The 18,454-nt window shown below is 45.2% G+C and overlaps 1 protein-coding gene across 1 annotated transcript in view; it reads left to right on the top strand.

The window, feature by feature from the left end:
* The first annotated feature begins 3,574 nt into the window (after window positions 1-3,574).
* Window positions 3,575-18,454, top strand: part of CUNH22orf23 (chromosome unknown C22orf23 homolog) — a 79,387-nt gene continuing 64,507 nt past the window's right edge. Inside the window, exon 1 of the mRNA XM_089674249.1 lies at window positions 3,575-4,204. The gene's annotated coding sequence lies outside the window, so the exon portion shown is untranslated. The remainder of the gene's footprint in view (window positions 4,205-18,454) is intronic.

Raw genomic sequence — 18,454 nt, 5'->3', positions numbered from 1 at the left:
CTTTCGAAGAGAGTCTAGCATCAGGTATAATAGCGGTATGACATGACAGCTTCTCACTGTTAATGGTTGTTAAGGACACCAGCAGGTGCAGGATGCAGTGATGTCACCTAATCATTTACATGACTAGCAAAAAGTTAAAAAAAAAATAGTTAAAAAAAAAAACAGCGTGGGGTTCCCGCATAATTCATACCAGTACATGGTATGAATTATAATGGCAAGGTCATGCAAAGAAAGCGTGGGGTCCCTCCAAACCACTGTCCAAGCATGCAGCCTGGCTGGCCAGAAAGGAGAGAGGCAAGAAGGCCCCCCTCCCCCATGAACTGCACTAGACCACATGCCCTCAACCTGGGGGGGGGGTACCTTGCCACGGATGCGATGAGGACACGGGCCTCTTCTCCACGACCCTAGCCTGGTGAATATGGGGGTCTGTGGGTAAGTGGCTTATTACAATCTGGAAGGCCCCTCAAAAAATAAGGGGCCCCAGATACTGGCCCCTCAAAAAATAAGGGCCCCAGATACTGGCCCCACTTATGTGAATGAGTGGAGTACAAAGTAACCCTTCTCATTCACAAAAAAAAAAAAAAAAATAGAAAAAAAACAATTTTTGACAGAAAAAAAAAACCCAAATGTCCCAAGATTTACTTCCCACATCCACCAGTGATGCAGATCCATGTCACTCATGATCCCTGAAAGAAAAAACTGCCTCCCCTGACACACGTTTCTTCACTTCCTGTCCCATAGCCAAAACAGGAAGTGAGAGGAAATCCCTTCAAAGTGAAGGAAGGAAAACTTATTTTATTTTTTCAAAAACTTGGCAAAAAATTAGACCTGCAATATATTCACCATGCCTCTTATTAAATCGCTTGGGGTGTCTACGTTCCAAAAAGGGGTCATTGGGTAGGCGTTGGTGCTATCCTGGCATTTCAGGGCCTCTGAAACTGTGATAGGTAGTGAGGAAGTGAAATGAGGAAGTTACGCACCTTCAGGCTTTCAAAGTGGTCATTGGATTTCAGGCTCCTGTATGTGGTTAGGCTCCCAAAAAGTTTCACACATGTGGTACCCCCATACTCGGGAGAAGTAACAGAATGTATTTTGGGGTGTAATTTCACATATACCAGTGGCATGCATGAGCAATATACCATTTAATTGACAACTTTGTGTAAAAAAAAAAAATTTTTTTTTCATTTTCCAAAAACGTTTTGAGAAATAAATCTTCCATGGACTGAACATCCCTCTCAGCAAATATCTTAGGGTGTCTACTTTCTGAAAATGGGTCTTTTGGGGGGGCAGTGTTCGTATTTCCCTGGCATTTTAGCACCTCAAGAAATGTGGCAGTCAGGAAGTAAAAGCTGCGTACATTTTAGTATCCATACCATAGTTTGTAGACGCTATAACTTCCACAAAAACCAATTAATACACACTTATTGGGATTTTTTTTTACCAAAGGCATGCAGCAAAATACATTTTGGCCTAAATTTATGATGAAATTTTAGGCCACAGGATATTTTTTTTATAACAGAAATGAGAAAATATCTTTTTTTCCTTTCTTTTTTTGTTTATAGCACAAAAAATAAAAAACGCAGAGGTGATCAAATACCACCAAAAGAAAGCTTTATTTTTGGGAGTAAATTACATAAATTTAATTTACAGGTGAAACTCAAAAAATTAGAATATTGTGCAAAAGTTCATTTATTTCAGTAATGCAACTTAAAAAGTGAAACTAATATATGAGAGAGACTCATTACATGCAAAGCACGATAGTTCAAGCCGTGATTTGTCATAATTGTGATGATTATGGCTTACAGCTCATGAAAACCCCAAATCCACAATCTCAGAAAATGAGAATATTGTGAAAAGGTGAATATTCTAGGCTCAAAGTGTCCCACTCTAATCAGCTAATTAAGCCATAACACCTGCAAAGGGTTCCTGAGCCTTTAAATGGTCTCTCAGTCTAGTTCAGTAGGAATCACAATCATAGGAAAGACTGCTGACCTGACAGTTGTGCAGAAAACCATCATTGACACCCTCCATAAGGAGGGAAAGCCTCAAAAGGTAATTGCAAAAGAAGTTGGATGTTCCCAAAGTGCTGTATCAAAGCACATTAATAGAAAGTTATGTGGAAGGGAAAAGTGTGGAAGAAAAAGGTGCACAAGCAGCAGGGATGACCGCAGCCTGGAGAGGATTGTCAAGAAAAGGCCATTCAAAAGTGTTGGGGACTTTCACAAGGAGTGGACTGAAGCTGGAGCCAGTACATCAAGAGACACCACACACAGATGGATCCTGGACGTGGGCTTCAAATGTTGTATTCCTCTTGTCAAGCCGCTCCTGAACAACAAACAACGTCAGAAGCGTCTTACCTGGGCTAAAGAAAAACAGACCTGGTCTGTTGCTCAGTGGTCCAAAGTCCTCTTTTCTGATGAGAGGACCCAGAGTATGGAGGAAGAATGGAGAGGCACATACTGCAAGATGCTTGAAGTCCAGTGTGAAGTTTCCACAGCCTGTGTTGATTTGGGGAGCCATGTCATCTGCTGGTGTTGGTCTACTGTGTGCTTCATTAAGTCCAGGGTCAATGCAGCCATCTACCAGGAGGTTTTGGAGCACTTCATGCTTCCTTCCGCAGACGAGCTTTATGGGGATGCTGACTTCTTTTTCCAGCAGAACTTGGCACCTGCCCACACTGCCAAAAGCACCAAAACCTGGTTCAATGACCGTGGGATTACTGTGCTTGATTGGCCAGCAAACTCGCCTGACCTGAACCCCATAGAGAATCTATGGGGCATTGCCAAGAGAAAGATGAGAGACATGAGACCGAACAATGCAGAAGAGCTGAAGGCCACTATTGAACCATCCTGGTCTTCCGTAACATCTCAGCAGTGCCACAGTCTGATAGCTCCCATGCCACGCCACATTGAGGCAGTAATTGCTGCAAAAGGGGCCCAAACCAAGTACTGAGTACATATGCATGCTTATACTTTACAGAGGTCCGATATTGTTCTATGTACAATCCTTGTTTTATTGATTGCATGTAATATTCTAATTTTCTTTTTTTTTAATTTAAATACTTACCCCCATCCAATCCCTAACCGCTTCTGCTCTGCATTTTCCTGTTCATTTCTGGAGATCGTAATTCCTATAAAAGAACAAAATATGTTTCCATATTATTCTATGTTAATCCCCCATAACCTCTAAGGCTAGCCTTGGCTTTTTGAATTCCTCCCATTTGTTCCATCTTGTATTGTGACTCTCCATCTTATCTTCATTCAAATGATAAAGTTCCTTCCATTTACATATTTGATCCACCCTATCCACCCAGTCTTTTATTTTCGGCACCTCCTGTCTCCTCCAATACTTCGATATTAGTCCCTTTGCTGCATCAAATAGTACAATAAACAAGATTCTTTGTATTTTGTAACTGAGATCTTAGTACTATGAAAAAGGCAAATCTCTGGGTCTGCTAGAACATCAACCTCTGTAATTTTCTGAATCAAGCTGTCAGGGACTGCCAGTTCCTCTCCCATCCCCCGCCATATCCCTCCACCCCTCCCTTCTGCCTTGTACATTCCAAGGTCTGTGGGGCTTCCATGGACAGGGCTGGGCCGGCCGTTACTGAGGCAACCTAGCCGCGTCCCACATGATCTTCAAGAGACCCACACAGGAAACAGCCCTTCTTTTTTTGTTCCTGTCCATGCTGCTGGAATCATCTTGCTCCCAGAAAGATGCTGGGAGGCTCGGGTGAGGGGGACCGAGCCTCACCAGCCATCCCCCCTGTGCACTCTGCAGACCCCCGAAAGGTCAGGACTGTAGCCATCTGCAATACCCCAGGGTTGGGAGTCTCCACAGCTCTGCATGAGCCTTCTCCTCAAAGGTCAGACCCCATAGCTGAGACCCTGCCAGTCTGTAAGCCTGTCTACTGGGCACCCTTGCACCCTGTCTGCTGCTGAGTGCCCTGGGAGCTGCTGTTGAGGGACCCTGCACACTATCCATGGCTGCGTGTCCCTAGAAGCTGTCTGCTGCTGAGTGCCCTGGGAGCTGCTGCTGAGGGACCCTGCACACTGTCCGTGGCTGCGTGTCCCTGGAAGCTGTCTGCTGCTGAGTGCCCTGGGAGCTGCTGCTGTCTGCTGATCGCTGGTTGTCCCTGGAACGCTGACCGCTGGTCGTCCCTGTCTGGAGCCGCCTGCCGCTGAGGGTCTGCCAGCTGCTTACCGTGAGTGTCCTGAACTTTCCCCGCTGTGTGCACCGACCATCCGTGTTCTGAACTGTCCCCGCTGTGTGCACCGACCACCCGTGTCCTGAACTGTCCCTGTTGTGTGCACTGACCACCTGTGTCCTGAACTGTCCCTGTGGTGCGCACTGACCACCTGTGTCCTGAAATGTCCCTGTTGTGTGCACTGACCACCTGTGTCGTGAACTGTCCCTGTGGTGCGCACTGACCACCTGTGTCCTGAAATGTCCCCGCTGTGTGCAATAACCACCCGTGTTCTGAACTGTCCCCACTGTGTGCACCAACCACCTGTGTCCTGAACTGTCCCTGTTGTGCGCACTGATCACCTGTGTCCTGAACTGTGCCTGCTGTGTGCACCGACTACCCGTGTTCTGAACTGCCCCCGCTGTGTGCACCGACCACCCGTGTTCCGAACTGACCCGCTGTGTGTGCACTGACCACCCGTGTCCTGATGGCATGCCCGGAGTATAGCTACCTGTGGTGCCCCTGAGTGCTTGAGCCATCGCTACCCGTTGAGTCCCCGCGAATCCAATGACCCTAGAAAGCTGGGTGGGAGCTGTGCTGTGGCCAGTCTCCACAGCTAGAGTCCCGTTGAGTCCCCGAGGCCCCTGCCGAGTGGTAGGTTGCTGCCTGTTGCCCGAGCCCCTGCCCAGGGGTAGATTGCCGCCTGTTGCCTGAGGCCCCTGCCCAGTGGTAGAATGCCGCCTGTTGCCCGAGGCCCCTGCCCAGTGGTAGGTTGCCGCCTGTTGCCCGAGGCCCTTGCCCAGTGGTAGGTTGCCGCCTGTTGCCCGAGGCCCCTGCCCAGTGGTAGGTTGCCACCTGTTGCCTGAGCCCCTGCCCAGTGGTAGGTTGCCGCCTGTTGCCCGAGGCCCTGCCCAGGGGTAGATTTTCGCCTGTTGCCCGAGGCCCCTGCCCAGTGGTAGATTGCCGCCTGTTGCCCGAGGCCCCTGCCCAGTTGTAGGTTGCCGCCTGTTGCCCGAGGCCCCTGCCCAGTGGTAGGTTGCCGCCTGTTGCCCGAGCCCCTGCCCAGGGGTAGGTTGCCGTCTGTTGCCCGAGGCCCCTGCCCAGTGGTAGGTTGCCGCCTATTGCCCGAGGCCCTGCCCAGGGGTAGATTGCCGTCTGTTGCCCGAGGCCCCTGCCCAGTGGTAGGTTGCCGCCTATTGCCCGAGGCCCTGCCCAGGGGTAGATTTCCGCCTGTTGCCCGAGGCCCCTGCCCAGTGGTAGGTTGCCGCCTGTTGCCCGAGGCCCCTGCCCAGTGGTAGGTTGCCGCCTGTTGCCCGAGGCCCAGTGGTAGGTTGCCGCCTATTGCCCGAGTCTCCAATCCGCTGTCCAGTCACGGAGGGAGCTCGGCTGAGGCCCCAAGTCTATGAGGGAGACTGCCTGCCTGTCGCTGCAGACCCCCCCCGTGAATGGAATCGTCCCTGGTTTGCGCACACATCACCCTCCTTGCCATTTCCCCATTGAGTGTCTGTCCTTTTGTTGCTTCAATAAAGCTTTGTGTGTTCCCCATCTTCTCCGTGTGCTCTGTTCTGCCTGCGCTTCCGTTACACAAGCTTACTATTTTCCCCCAATAATCTTGTATTTTAGAACACTCCCACCATATGTGATACATTGTACCCCTACCTCCACATCCACACCAACATAAAGGTGAATTATCTCCACTCAATCTGTGTGCCACACTCGGTGTGATATAACATCTTGCCAATTCATTTCTACCTCCTGCATATTTATATTTCCGTGGATTATTCTATACATTTTCCTCTGTTTTTCCGCATCTATTGTTACTCCTATTTCTCTTTCCCATTTTTCTATATATGGAGGACTTACAGTTGCAAGAAAAAGTATGTGAACCCCTTGGGATTACGTGGAGTTTTGCATGAATTGGGCATAAAATGTATTCTGAACGTCATCTAAGTCACAACAATAGAAGAACAAAGTCTGCTGAACATAATACTACACAAACATTAGATGTTGCCATGGTTTAATTGCACATAACATGTAAACATTCACAGTGCAGGGAGGAAAAAGTATGTGAACCTTTGGACTTAATAACTGGTTGACCCTCCTTTGGCAGCAATAACCTCAACCAAACATTTCCTGTAGTTGCAGATCAGACCTGCACAACGATCTGGAGTAATTTTGGACCACTCCTCTTCACAAAACTGTTTCAGTGTAGCAATATTCTTGGGATGTCTGGTGTGAATCGCTCTCTTAAGGTCATGCCACAGCATTTCAATCGGGTTGAGGTCAGGACTGGGCCACTCCAGAAGGCGTATTCTGTGCTGTTGCAGCCATTGTTTTGTTGAATTACTTGTATGCTTTGGGTCATTGTCCTGTTGCATCACCCATCCTCTGCGGAGCTTCAGTTGGTGGACAGATGGTCGTACGTTTTCCTGCAAAATGTCTTGATAAACTCTGGAATTCATTTTCCCATCAATGACAACAATCCGCCCAGGCCCTGAGGCAGCAAAGCAGCCCCAAACCATGATGCTCCCTCCATCATGTTTTACAGTGGGGATGAGGTTTTGATGTTGGTGTGCTTTGCCTTTTTTTCTCCACACATAGTGTTGTGTGTTCTTCCCAAACAACTCAATCTTGGTTTCAGCTGTCCACAGTATATTTTGCCAGTAGTGCTGTGGAACATCCAGGTGCTCTTTTGCAAACTTCAAACGTGCTGCAATATTCTTTTTGGACAGCAATGGCTTCCTCCGTGGTGTCCTCCCATGTACTCCATTCTTGTTTAATGTTTTCCTTATTGTAGATGTGTCAACAAAAATGTTAGCATGTGCCAGAGATTTCTGTAGGTCTTTAGCTGACACTCTGGGATTCTTCTTTACCTCATGCAGCATTCTGCGCTGTGCTCTTTCAGTCATTTTTACAGGATGACCACGCCTAGGGAGAGTAGCAACAGTGCTAAACTTTCTCCATTTGTAGACAGTCTGTCTTACCGTGGACACATGAACATCAAGGCTTTTGGAGATACTTTTGTAACACTTTCCAGCTTCATGCAAGTCAACAATTCTTGATCATAGGTCTTCTGAGAGCTCTTTTCTGCGAGGCATGGTTCACATCAGACAGTGCTTCTTGAAACCAGTAAACCCAAAACAGGTGTGTGTTTTTTAAGGGCAGGACAGCTGTCAACAACACATCCAATATCATCACACTGATTGGAGTCAAGGTTGGCTCACTCCTGGCTCCAATTAGCTCTGGGAGAAGTCATTAAGCTAGGGCCTCACATACTTTTTCCTCCCTGCACTGTGAATGTTTACATGTTATGTGCAATTAAACCATGGCAACATCTAATGTTTGTGTAGTATTATGTTCAGCAGACTGTGTTCTTCAATTGTTGTGACTTAAATGACGTTCAGAGCACATTTTATGCCCAATTCATGCAATATTCCACGTAATCCCAAGGGGTTCACATACTTTTTGTTGCAACTGTATATCTGCATTTATTTCAGTGAGAATCTTATATATTTTAGAGGTTCTGTGTTTCCCATCTCCCATGTACCTAATAAGTGCTCAAAAGGATTCCAATCCTCTCTTATTCTTAAAGGCTTTGGAAGCTTTCCTATAAAGTGTTTCAATTGAAAATAACGCCACTCATCCATTCTCGTAAAAACTTCGCCTTTTTATTCCAATTCCTTAAGTGATCCTATTTCCTCCCCCACCATTATATCCCTTAATTGTGCATCTTCTTTCTTCATCCACTTCCCTATGATACCCTTTTTACCCGGGGGGAAAAACTCTGGACCCTAAGGGCATTAACAGTGAATTATATTCCCATCCCATCTGTGTAAAATATCCCAAACTCAAAACATTAAATGTGAACAAACTTGTACTGTCTGCTAATCCTCTCTATTGTGGAGGTAACCATACAATTCCACTTAATTTTGTATTACTTAGTATATTTTCTATTGTAACCCAGCTTTTCCTCTCTGCATTATATGTCCAGTCAACAATTCTCGCCATTATTACCAAGTTATAATATCTTTTTATATCTGGGACTCCCAGTCCTCCTTTCTCTTTATTTCTACATAACATTTCCTGGTTTATACTCGTTTTTTTATTCCTCCAAATAAATCTTATTAACCTTTTTTTAATTGATCTAAAGTATACTTCTGGTAGTTTAATTGGTATAATTTGAAATTTATATAATATTTTTGGAACAATCACCATTTTTATCAAATTTCTACGACCTATCCATGACGGGGTTCCCCCTCTTAATTTCCTTAGTTCATCCCTCATCTCATTTAACAGTGGGATATAATTCAATTTATACAAGTTCTTGGAGGATACAGTTAATTTTATTACTAGATATTTCAATTCATTTTCTCTCCAAAGGGAAATTCCTCCTGTAACCTATTTTTCTCTCTGTTTGGAAGATTTATGTTTAAAATTTCTGCTTTTGTTGGGTTAATTTTTAAATTTGACATCTCCCCATATTCTTTCAATAATTTCATTAAATTTGGCAATGTTATTCTTGGGTTTCCCACATAGAACAGCATGTCATCTCCATAAGCTGCCACCTTATGCTCCGTATCTCATATCCAAATTCCTTTTATATCTATATTATTCCTTATTGTTGCCAAAAGAGATTCCAATGATAAAAGATATAGCAATGGAGACAAAGGGCATCCCTGTCTAGTTCCATTCTGCATCCCAAAATACTCTGACAATTCCCCATTAACCATGATTGCTGCAGAGGGTTGACTATATAACTTCCCTATCCACTTTCTCATTCTAGGTCCCATCCCCAATACTTCCAATGTATCCAACATATATCCCCAATCTACTCTTTCAAATGCCTTTTCAGCATCGATAGAGAGTACCACCGCAGGGATTTTCTCTTTCCTACTTTTTTGTATGAGAAACTGAGATCTCAGCCCGTTATCTCTACCCTCTCTCCCTGGGACAAAGCCTACTTGGTCTATGTGTACCCATTCCGACATTAGGTCTTTCAACCTGTTTGCCAGAACTTTTGCATATAGTTTGGTATCTGTGTTTAATAAGGAAATCGGTCTGTAACTTGAACAGTGAGTATCTTCTTTACCTTCCTTATGTATGGGAACTACATGGGCTTGTAGGGATTCCCTCCTCATTTCCATCTCTCCTCCCAATGCATTCATATATATCCTCAGTTTAGGTACTAATAATTCTTTATATTTTTTATAATATCTCACTGTGTATCCATCAGGTCCTGGACTTTTCCCAGCTATAGTGCTCTTTAATGCTAAGTGTATTTCCTCCTGCGTTATTGCTGATTCTAGGGATTTTAATTGCTCCTCACTTAATTTTGGTAATCCTGCTTTTTTTAATTATGTCTGTCTTTTTTCTATTTTTCCTACTTCATCTTTACTTATTGAACTGTGTGGGATAATATTGTATAACTTATTATAATATTCTTTAAACACTTTAGCTATAACTTTAGTTGAATACATTATTTCTCCTTTGTGGTCTCTTATTTTCTCTTTATAGTTCCTAGATTTTTTTTTTTCTCTGAGCCCCATTAAATACTTTCCTGGCCTATCTCCCCATCTGTATCTCTCGCTTATCATTTTATTGAACACTCTTCTTTTATCTTCTTCCAGAAATGTATTTAATTCATCACTTTTATTTATTACCCTCTGCATAATCTCTTTTGTTACTTTATGTTTATGTATCTGCTCTAACTCACAGAGTTCACTAAGAAGCGTGTTTATTTTTTTCTTCTTTCCCTCTTCTATTTTGCTCCAATCGCTATCAGAATTCCTTATGAGCCTCCCACGCTGTTGCTACGGACACCTCAAAAAATTGCTCTATTTCTTTTTTAATTCTTTGATCCACCTCTGAATCCTGGAGAAGTGTCTCATTTAACCTCCATATTTTCCTCCCGATCATTTCCCTATAATAATTGCATTGTGACAGGGGCATGGTCCGATATTGAGTCACTTCAATTTTTACTTTGACCAGAGACTTGATAATTCGATGGTCCAGCAATATATAATCCAGTCTTGAATACATCTCATGTGCATGAGAATAAAACATATAGTCTCTGTCCTTTGTGCTTAATTCTCCATATATCTACAAGTTGACATTATTATATATTTTTTTCAAGGATTTCAGAGACCTACTACCATCTCTCTGCACAGGGGACGTCATATCCATCTGGGAAGCCATGCAGAGATTGAAATCACCTGCCACAATTAAATTGCCTTTTTTGAAATCCATTAACTTCCTCAGAGTATTTTTTAGGAATACGTCCGGTTTCTAATTCGGGCAATAAATATTTGCTAATGTACAGTCTATTTCCTGTAATGTTCCCTTCAAAATCAGAAATCTCCCTTCCGGATCTACCAATCTATCTTCCAGCTTAAACCTTATATTTTTTGCAAACCCTATTGCCACTCCCTTGTCACGTTTAATTGGGGAATCTGCATAAAACCACATTGGATAATATCTGGAATTTAATTTCACATTTGATTCTTGCACCAAACGTGCCTCTTGTAAAAAAAACCCTGAAGAAAATCTATGTTGGATTTCTTTAAAAATCCCAAATCTCTTCCCAGGGCTATTTAACCCTCTAACATTATAAGTCACAAAGTGAATCTCTTCCATTCTTCTCCTCTCTCATCTCTTCTCTCTTCCTCTTTCCTCCACATCTTCCCATTTGATCTCTAGGATTTCTCCAGACTGATATTTCTCCCACTATTTTGCAGAGTCTTAAACTACCTATCCCCTCCCCATACCCTCCTCCCACCCACCCACCCTCCCGTCCCTCCCTCCCACCTTGCCCCCCCCATATCTCCCTTTAGGCTTACATGTTGCCTATGAATCATTTGTGGTCCTAACCCCACCTTTGATTCAGCTTTTAAGGTGAAGCTCTGACCATGAACTTTTCCCCAATAAGCGTGTCTCATCCTCCGTGTCCTGCCATACTCTAGTAAACTTCAAAGATCATAAGAGAGAGGCAGAAATGGAGGGAGAGAGAGGGAGAAAAAAAAAAGAGAACCCCCTCCCATCTTATTCCTCTTTACTATTCCTACTCTCTATTTCGCCCTAGAGCTACCTGCCTCCCCTCATTTTCCATAGCCCACATTTCTCCTTCTTCTTCCTCCCAACCAGGGATATTTATTTATTGTATATCAAGTCTCTCACAAAAGTCTCTCAGATCTTCGGGGAATCTCAGTCTTGCTGAACGTCCATTTCTCCATCCGATCAAACACTCTGGTAATCCCCAGCTATATTGAACATTCTGTTTTCTCATCTGTTTCAATAACGGTCTCAGAGTTCTCCTTATCAATGTCTCCGCTGCTAAATCAGCAAAGATCTGTATATTTATTTCTCTATATTTTATTATTGCTCTTCCTTTTACCTTCTTCCAAAGCTCTTCTTTATCCCGAAAAATAATGAATTGCATTATTACATCTCTTGGCTTTTCCTTTCTATCTTCTTGTATGTATTTTCCTATTCTATATACAACCTCCATTTTGAGAGGCTCTGTTATAGTTCTATCCATTATAGTATTCAGCATTCTCGTTATTATCCCTGTCGAATCTTCTCCTTGGGAGATCTCTGAACAGCCTCGTATCCTTAGATTGCATCTCCTATCCCTATTCTCCTGGTCTTCCAATTTATATATAAATATAAATATATTTCTTTGTTCTTTTCTCATTTCCATAGCCTGTTTTTCTCATTTCTGTATGATTTGGGCATGTTTATCTAGTTTTTCTTTCGTCTCCTCCACCCTTGATAAGATTTGCCCCAGGTCTTTATGTCATTTTGCCAGTTCCTGTTTTATGGATCTTTCAAATCCTTTAAACATTTCTACTATTTCTGCTTTAGTAGGCATCTGTGAGCTCTCCTCTTTTTCTTCTACTTTATCCATATCCACTTCTTCTTCTATATGTTGACTACTGTTAGCTATTCCCAGGGATAACACAAAAAACAGCGCAAAAATTAAATAAATAAAAATAATCACAAATAAATAAATGTCCGTGCAAAAATATATATATATACCGTATTTTCCGACGTATAAGACGACTTTTCAACCCCTGAAAATCTTCTGAAAAGTCGGGGGTCGTCTCATACGCCGGTGCAAGCCGGTGTCAGGGCGGCACTTTTTCGAGGGGCGGCGCGGCGCCGCCCCCCCTCCTCCTCCAACGGACACTAAGTACAGGGGTGGACAGAGGGGCTGCTGTACCTTACCTGGCTCCGGTCCCACGACGACCCGGTCCAGGAATCTGCTCCTTCTTTCAGTTCGGCCGCTCGATGGTCACGCGGCCGCTCGGCTCCGCCTCCTCACAGGTGATTGGGCGCCAGCACTGGAAAGGCACACAGGCGACCAATCACCGGCGAGGAGGCGGAGTCGAGCGGCCCCGCGAAAATTGAGTGGCCGCACTGGAAGAAGGAGCAGCCGCTCCTCTCCCCCACTGACACTAACGATGGGGCACTATTCCTCCTCCACACTGACAGCAACGATGAGGCACTGTTCCTCCCCCACTGACACCAACGATGAGGCACTGTTCCTCCCCCACTGACACCAACGATGAGGCACTGTTCCTCCCCCCACTGACACCAACGATGAGGCACTGTTCTCCCCACTGATACCAATGATGGGGCACTATTCCTCCTCCCCACTGACACCAATGATGGGGCACTATTCTCCCCACTGATACCAATGATGGGGCACTATTCCTCCCCCACTGACACCAACGATGGGGCACTATTCCTCCCCCACTGACACCAACGATGGGGCACTATTCCTCCCACTGATACCAATGATGGGGCACTATTCCTCCCACTGATACCAATGATGGGGCACTATTCTCCCCACTGATACCAATGATGGGGCACTATTCCTCCCACTGACACCAACAATGGGGCATTATTCTCCCCACTGATACCAATGATGGGGCACTATTCCTCCCCCACTGACACCAACGATGGGGCACTATTCTCCCCACTGACACCAACGATGGGGCACTATTCTCCCCACTGACACCAACGATGGGGCACTATTCTCCCCACTGACACCAATGATGGGGCACTATTCTCCCCACTGATACCAATGATGGGGCGCAATTCCTCCCACTGACACCAATGATGGGGCGCAATTCCTCCCACTGACACCAATGATGGGGCGCAATTCCTGCCACTGATACCAATGATGGGGCGCTATTCCTCCCACTGACACCAATGATGGGGTGCAATTCTTTCCACTGATACCAATGATGGGGCGCTATTTCTCCCACTGACACCAATGATGGGGTGCTATTCCTCCCACTGACACCAATGATGGGGTGCTATTCCTCCCACTGATACCAATGATGGGGTGCTATTCCTCCCACTGATACCAATGATGGGCCGCTATTCCTCCCACTGACACCAATGATGGAGCACTATTCCTCCCACTGACACCAATGATGGGACACTATACCTCCCACTGACACCAATGATGGGGCACTATTCCTCCCACTGACTAATGATGGGGCACTATTCCTCCCACTGACTAATGATGGGGCACTATTCCTCCCACTGACTAATGATGGGGCACTATTCCTCACACACTGACACTAATGATGGGGCACCATCATTGGTGACAGTGGGAGGAATAGTGTCCCATCATTGGTATCAGTGGGAGGAATAGTGCCCCATCATTGGTGTCAGTGGATGAAATAGTGCCCCATCATTGGTGTCAGTGGGAGGAGTAGTGCCTCATCATTGGTGTCAGTGGGAGGAATAGCACCCCATCATTGGAATACCATACTGAAATACCATACCATATTGAAATCAAATCTGATGTTTTTTCATTTTTATTTGGTGTGCGTTGGAAGAGGGGTAGTCTTATATGGCGAGTATAGCTCAAACCCTATATTTTAACAGGAAAAGTAGGGGGTCGTCTTATACGCCCAGTCGTCTTATACGCCGGAAAATATGGTATATATAATATTTCAAACATAAGTCCTTATTTTCCCAAAAGGATTTTCAAGACAATGTTCCAAAATGTGCTTCCACCTAATCACCACGTGAAAAATAATATTGACCGCACTCACCAGATGGAGGTGAGTAATAAGCCTCATAGGATATAAGGGATCCTATAGCCCACCCCCTATGAGGCTTATTACTCACCTCCATCTGGTGAGTGCGGTCAATATTATTTTTCACGTGATTAGGTGGAAGCACATTTTGGAACATTGTCTTGAAAATCCTTTTGGGAAAATAAGGACTTATGTTTGAAATATTATATATATATATATATATATATATTTTTGCACGGACATTTATTTATTTGTGATTATTTTTATTTATTTAATTTTTGCGCTGTTTTTTGTGTTATTCATTATTGGTGGTTTTCACTGGTGCACAGCTGCATAATTGTATACTTTCTTTGATTGGCGCTGGGATTTTTTAGTTTGTTTATTCCCAGGGATAGTCTGGAACATTCCCCGCCGTTTTCCCTCTCACCTCTTACACTTATTCCCTGTTGTCTCTCTGGAGTCTGTTTCTCCTGTGAGGGTATATATTTTTTAATTGACCCTGTTTGGGAAGCCTTAGGCCCTCCTCCCTTTCATACTTTGTTTTTATGCAGTCAGAGACTATTTCAATTTTCCACAGTTCTGTTTTTTTTTTGGGGGGGGGAGGTCTATTTTTGATATAAAAATTTGTTGTCTTCCATGGGTATCCCCCTTTCAGTTCTTTTCTTCCTTTTTCGCTCCCCCCATTCCCGAACTCATCTACCCGGGTCCTCTTCTTCTAGGTCTTTATCTATTTTACATTGTCCTTCTGATTTTCCTCTAAGACCCCCTGGGTGAACTCCTCCTTAGTTTAAACATATAGTTCAATACATACAATTCAGTTCCCATGCAATATATTAATCAGTACTTTTGCTGCTCTCACTCACCCTCTTGTCCCCAGTACGGCTTTTCCCCGTATGAGATCTCTGTCATATATGAAGAAAAGGGCTTCTCTGAAAAAACATTTCCCGCACTCCAAACAGGTATACAACTTTTCCTCCATGTAAGATCTCTGATGTATGTGAAGACTAAGCTTCACGAGAAAACATTTCCCGCACTTAGAACAGGGATATAGCATCTTCCTCATGTGAGGTCTCTGATATATATGCAGGCTGGACTTCTGTGAAAAACATTTCCCGCACTCTGAACAAGGGTATGGCTGCTCCTTCTTGTGTTATCACTGGTATATATTAAAATAGGACTTACATGAAAAACATTTCCCACACTCCGGCAAATATACAATATCCTCTGTGCAAGATCTGTGATGTGTGTGAAGACCAAGCTTCACTGAAAAGTATTTCCCGCACACAGGACTGATATATGGCTTTTCACCTGTGTTAGATCTCTGATATATGTAAAGTCTAGTTATGTCTGAGAAAACATTTCCCGCACATAGAACAGGAATATAGCATCTTCCTCATGTGAGGTCTCTGATATATATGCAGGTTGGACTTCTGTGAAAAACATTTCCCGCACTCTGAACAAGGGTATGGCTATCCCTCTTGTGTTATCACCAGGGGCGGACTGACCATTTGGAAACTCGGGCACTGCCTGAGGGCCCGGGGTCGGTAGGGGGCCCCATGAGATGCCCCTGGTACCTTTTTCATAGGCTTTTTTGAGTTTGGGCAAGGACACAGGGGCCCCATGATCCCCTATTGCCCGGGGGCCCCATGAGTTGTCAGTCCGCCCCTGGTTACCACTGGTATATATAAAAATAGGATTTACATGAAAAACATTTCTGGCACTCCGGACAGGTATGCAACTTCTCCTCCATGTAAGATCTCTGATGTGTGTGAAGACTAAGCTTCACTGAAAAGTATTTCCCACACTCAGGACAGACATATGGCTTTTCACCTGTGTTAGATCTCTGATATATGTAAAGTCTAGATTTGTCTGAGAAAACATTTCCTGCACTTAAAACAGGGTTATAGCATCTTCCTCCTGTGAGGTCTCTGATATATATGCAGGCTGGACTTCTGTGAAAAACATTTCCCGCACTCTGAACAAGGGTATGGCTGCTCCCTCTTGTATTATCACTGGTATGTATAGAAATAGGACTTACTTGAAAAACATTTCCCGCACTCAAAACAGGAATACTTCTCCCCCATGTGAGATCACTGGTTTCTATAGAAATTGAACTTCTCTGAGAGACTTTCCCGCACTTTAGGACATCTCTTCCTTTACTCCAAGTGAGGGGTGAGGCGGCTCCAGGTACTCTCTTCTGGGAAACATTGCACTCGACATTCCCCTCACACAATGAGTGGATTGCGGGGGGGCGGGGGTTCACCCAGCTCATTTCCGCGTGTCTCCAGCTGCCACAGTCCTGTGTGCAGGAGGAAGAGAGCTGGAGTCTTCCTTGCTCCAAGAAACGCTGGCTGACTCCCTTGCGGCACATCACCTGATCGCCCGGCGTCCACTGAGCTGCGCGGAACACACAACGCTGGGCCGAGAGCACAGGAAGACCCACCGCAATGGCCACCACTCCCGGTGGTCCTCGGTCCACATACCCCGCCAGGTAAGCCCCCTCTCTCCCCGGCTATTCTCTCCAGGGCTTCCCGCACATCTCTCCCCTTCTTGGCAGGACACTGGAGGTGCTTGGGAGCTGGGAGCCCTCACATCGAGCTCCCACTCCAAGCCATGGTCAGGCTCCTTCCTGGGTGTGGTCTCCTTTTTTTAGTTTTAGGTAATATTCTAATTTTCTAAGATTGTGGATTTGGGGTTTTCATGAGCTGTAAGCCATAATCACAATTATGACAAATCACGGCTTGAACTATCTTGCTTTGCATGTAATGAGTCTATCTCATATATTAGTTTCACCTTTTAAGTTGCATTGCTGAAATAAATGAACTTTTGCACGATATTCTATTTTTTAAAGTTTCACCTGTATGTCAGATTGTATCTCTTTCACATCTCTGGTAACGCTTGCCGCCCACTGAAAAGCAATCTGTGATCACTTTTCAGAGGGCAGTATAGCAACAGCTGAGATGCTTTCAGGCGGGTGCTACCACCACCTCCTGATGCCTGTTTTTTAAAAAAAATTTTTTTGCTGAATGTCAGTTTCACATTGCAGGACTGTGCTGCGACTGTGAGCTGGGCATTTGTCTCACATGTATAGAGCAGCCCCATTCTCCTCCATGGGAGAGTTTGACCAGCAATGCCAGCTGTCAGACTCTGCAGTCTTCAACATGCAGCAGCTGCAGAGTAAAGCATGATTGGGCATGCAGCCAGGGGTGGCGGTAAAAGTACGGCTCAGCAGCCCCCATGTGAAAGAGCCCTTGGAGGTGATGGACAGAAATGGCTGGGCAGATATGTCTGTAAATGGGAGGGAGAGGCGGATTCACTTGCCCCCTGAGCTGCAGTGACAACAACATACTGCAACTGAAGCCAGCTGCATGGGGCTCAGCCATCCCAGCCTACTCTCTGCTTGCAAGCCAGATCCTGGAACATGCTTTCAGCAGCTTCATTTCTGCTCCCCTCCACACTCACCCCTCCAGCTGAAGCCATCCAGAGTTTACAGAGCATGGTGGGAGGAGGCAGAAATCTTCTTTCCTCCCTCTGCATACAATGTAGAGATATCGGTAAGGATTGCTGGTGGGGGAGGGTGGGTTGTTTCAGGACCCCGGAGAGTAGTGTCAGCATGAAAGCGAACTCCTCTAGGCAGTGCGGACGGAGCACACAGTCGCAGCTTGCCCCATGTGTCTGTTATTTGGACGTAGGTGCAGGAGCCACCCGCAGCGCTTCACTGTCTGTGACCTGCTTTGATTTTTGGGATGCTGCCTGGGACAAGGACCTCTCAGGACAGCATTCAAAAAGTGTCCTGGGCAATTCATGAGATTTGGCAACTATGCAGGTCTATGGAGACAACTCATCCCAATCCCCCCCCCCCTCATAGCACAAATCCCCCCTCTTAGCACAACCCCTCCCAATCCCCTCTTCTAGCACAAATCCCCCCTCCTATCACAACCCCTCCCAATCCCCCCCTCCTGAAACAAATTCCCCCTCCTAGCACAAATTCCCTCCCCATCCCCCCTCCTACCACAAATCTCCCCTCCTTGCACAAATTCCCACCAATCCCCTCTTCCAGCACAAATTCCCACCAATCCCCTCTCCCAGCACAAATTCCCACCAATCCCCTCTTCCAGCACAAATTCCCACCAATCCCCTCTCCCAGCACAAATTCCCACCCCAAAAAATCACCCCTCCTAGCACAACCTCCCTTCAATCCCCTCTCCAAGCA

The sequence above is a fragment of the Staurois parvus genome, unplaced genomic scaffold (genome assembly GCF_062004578.1).
Source record: "Staurois parvus isolate SC_StPar_1 unplaced genomic scaffold, SC_StPar_1.0 ptg000149l, whole genome shotgun sequence".
Lineage (NCBI taxonomy): Eukaryota > Metazoa > Chordata > Amphibia > Anura > Ranidae > Staurois > Staurois parvus.
The sequence above is the reverse complement of the archived record's forward strand: the minus strand, read 5'-3'. Positions and strand labels throughout refer to the sequence as shown.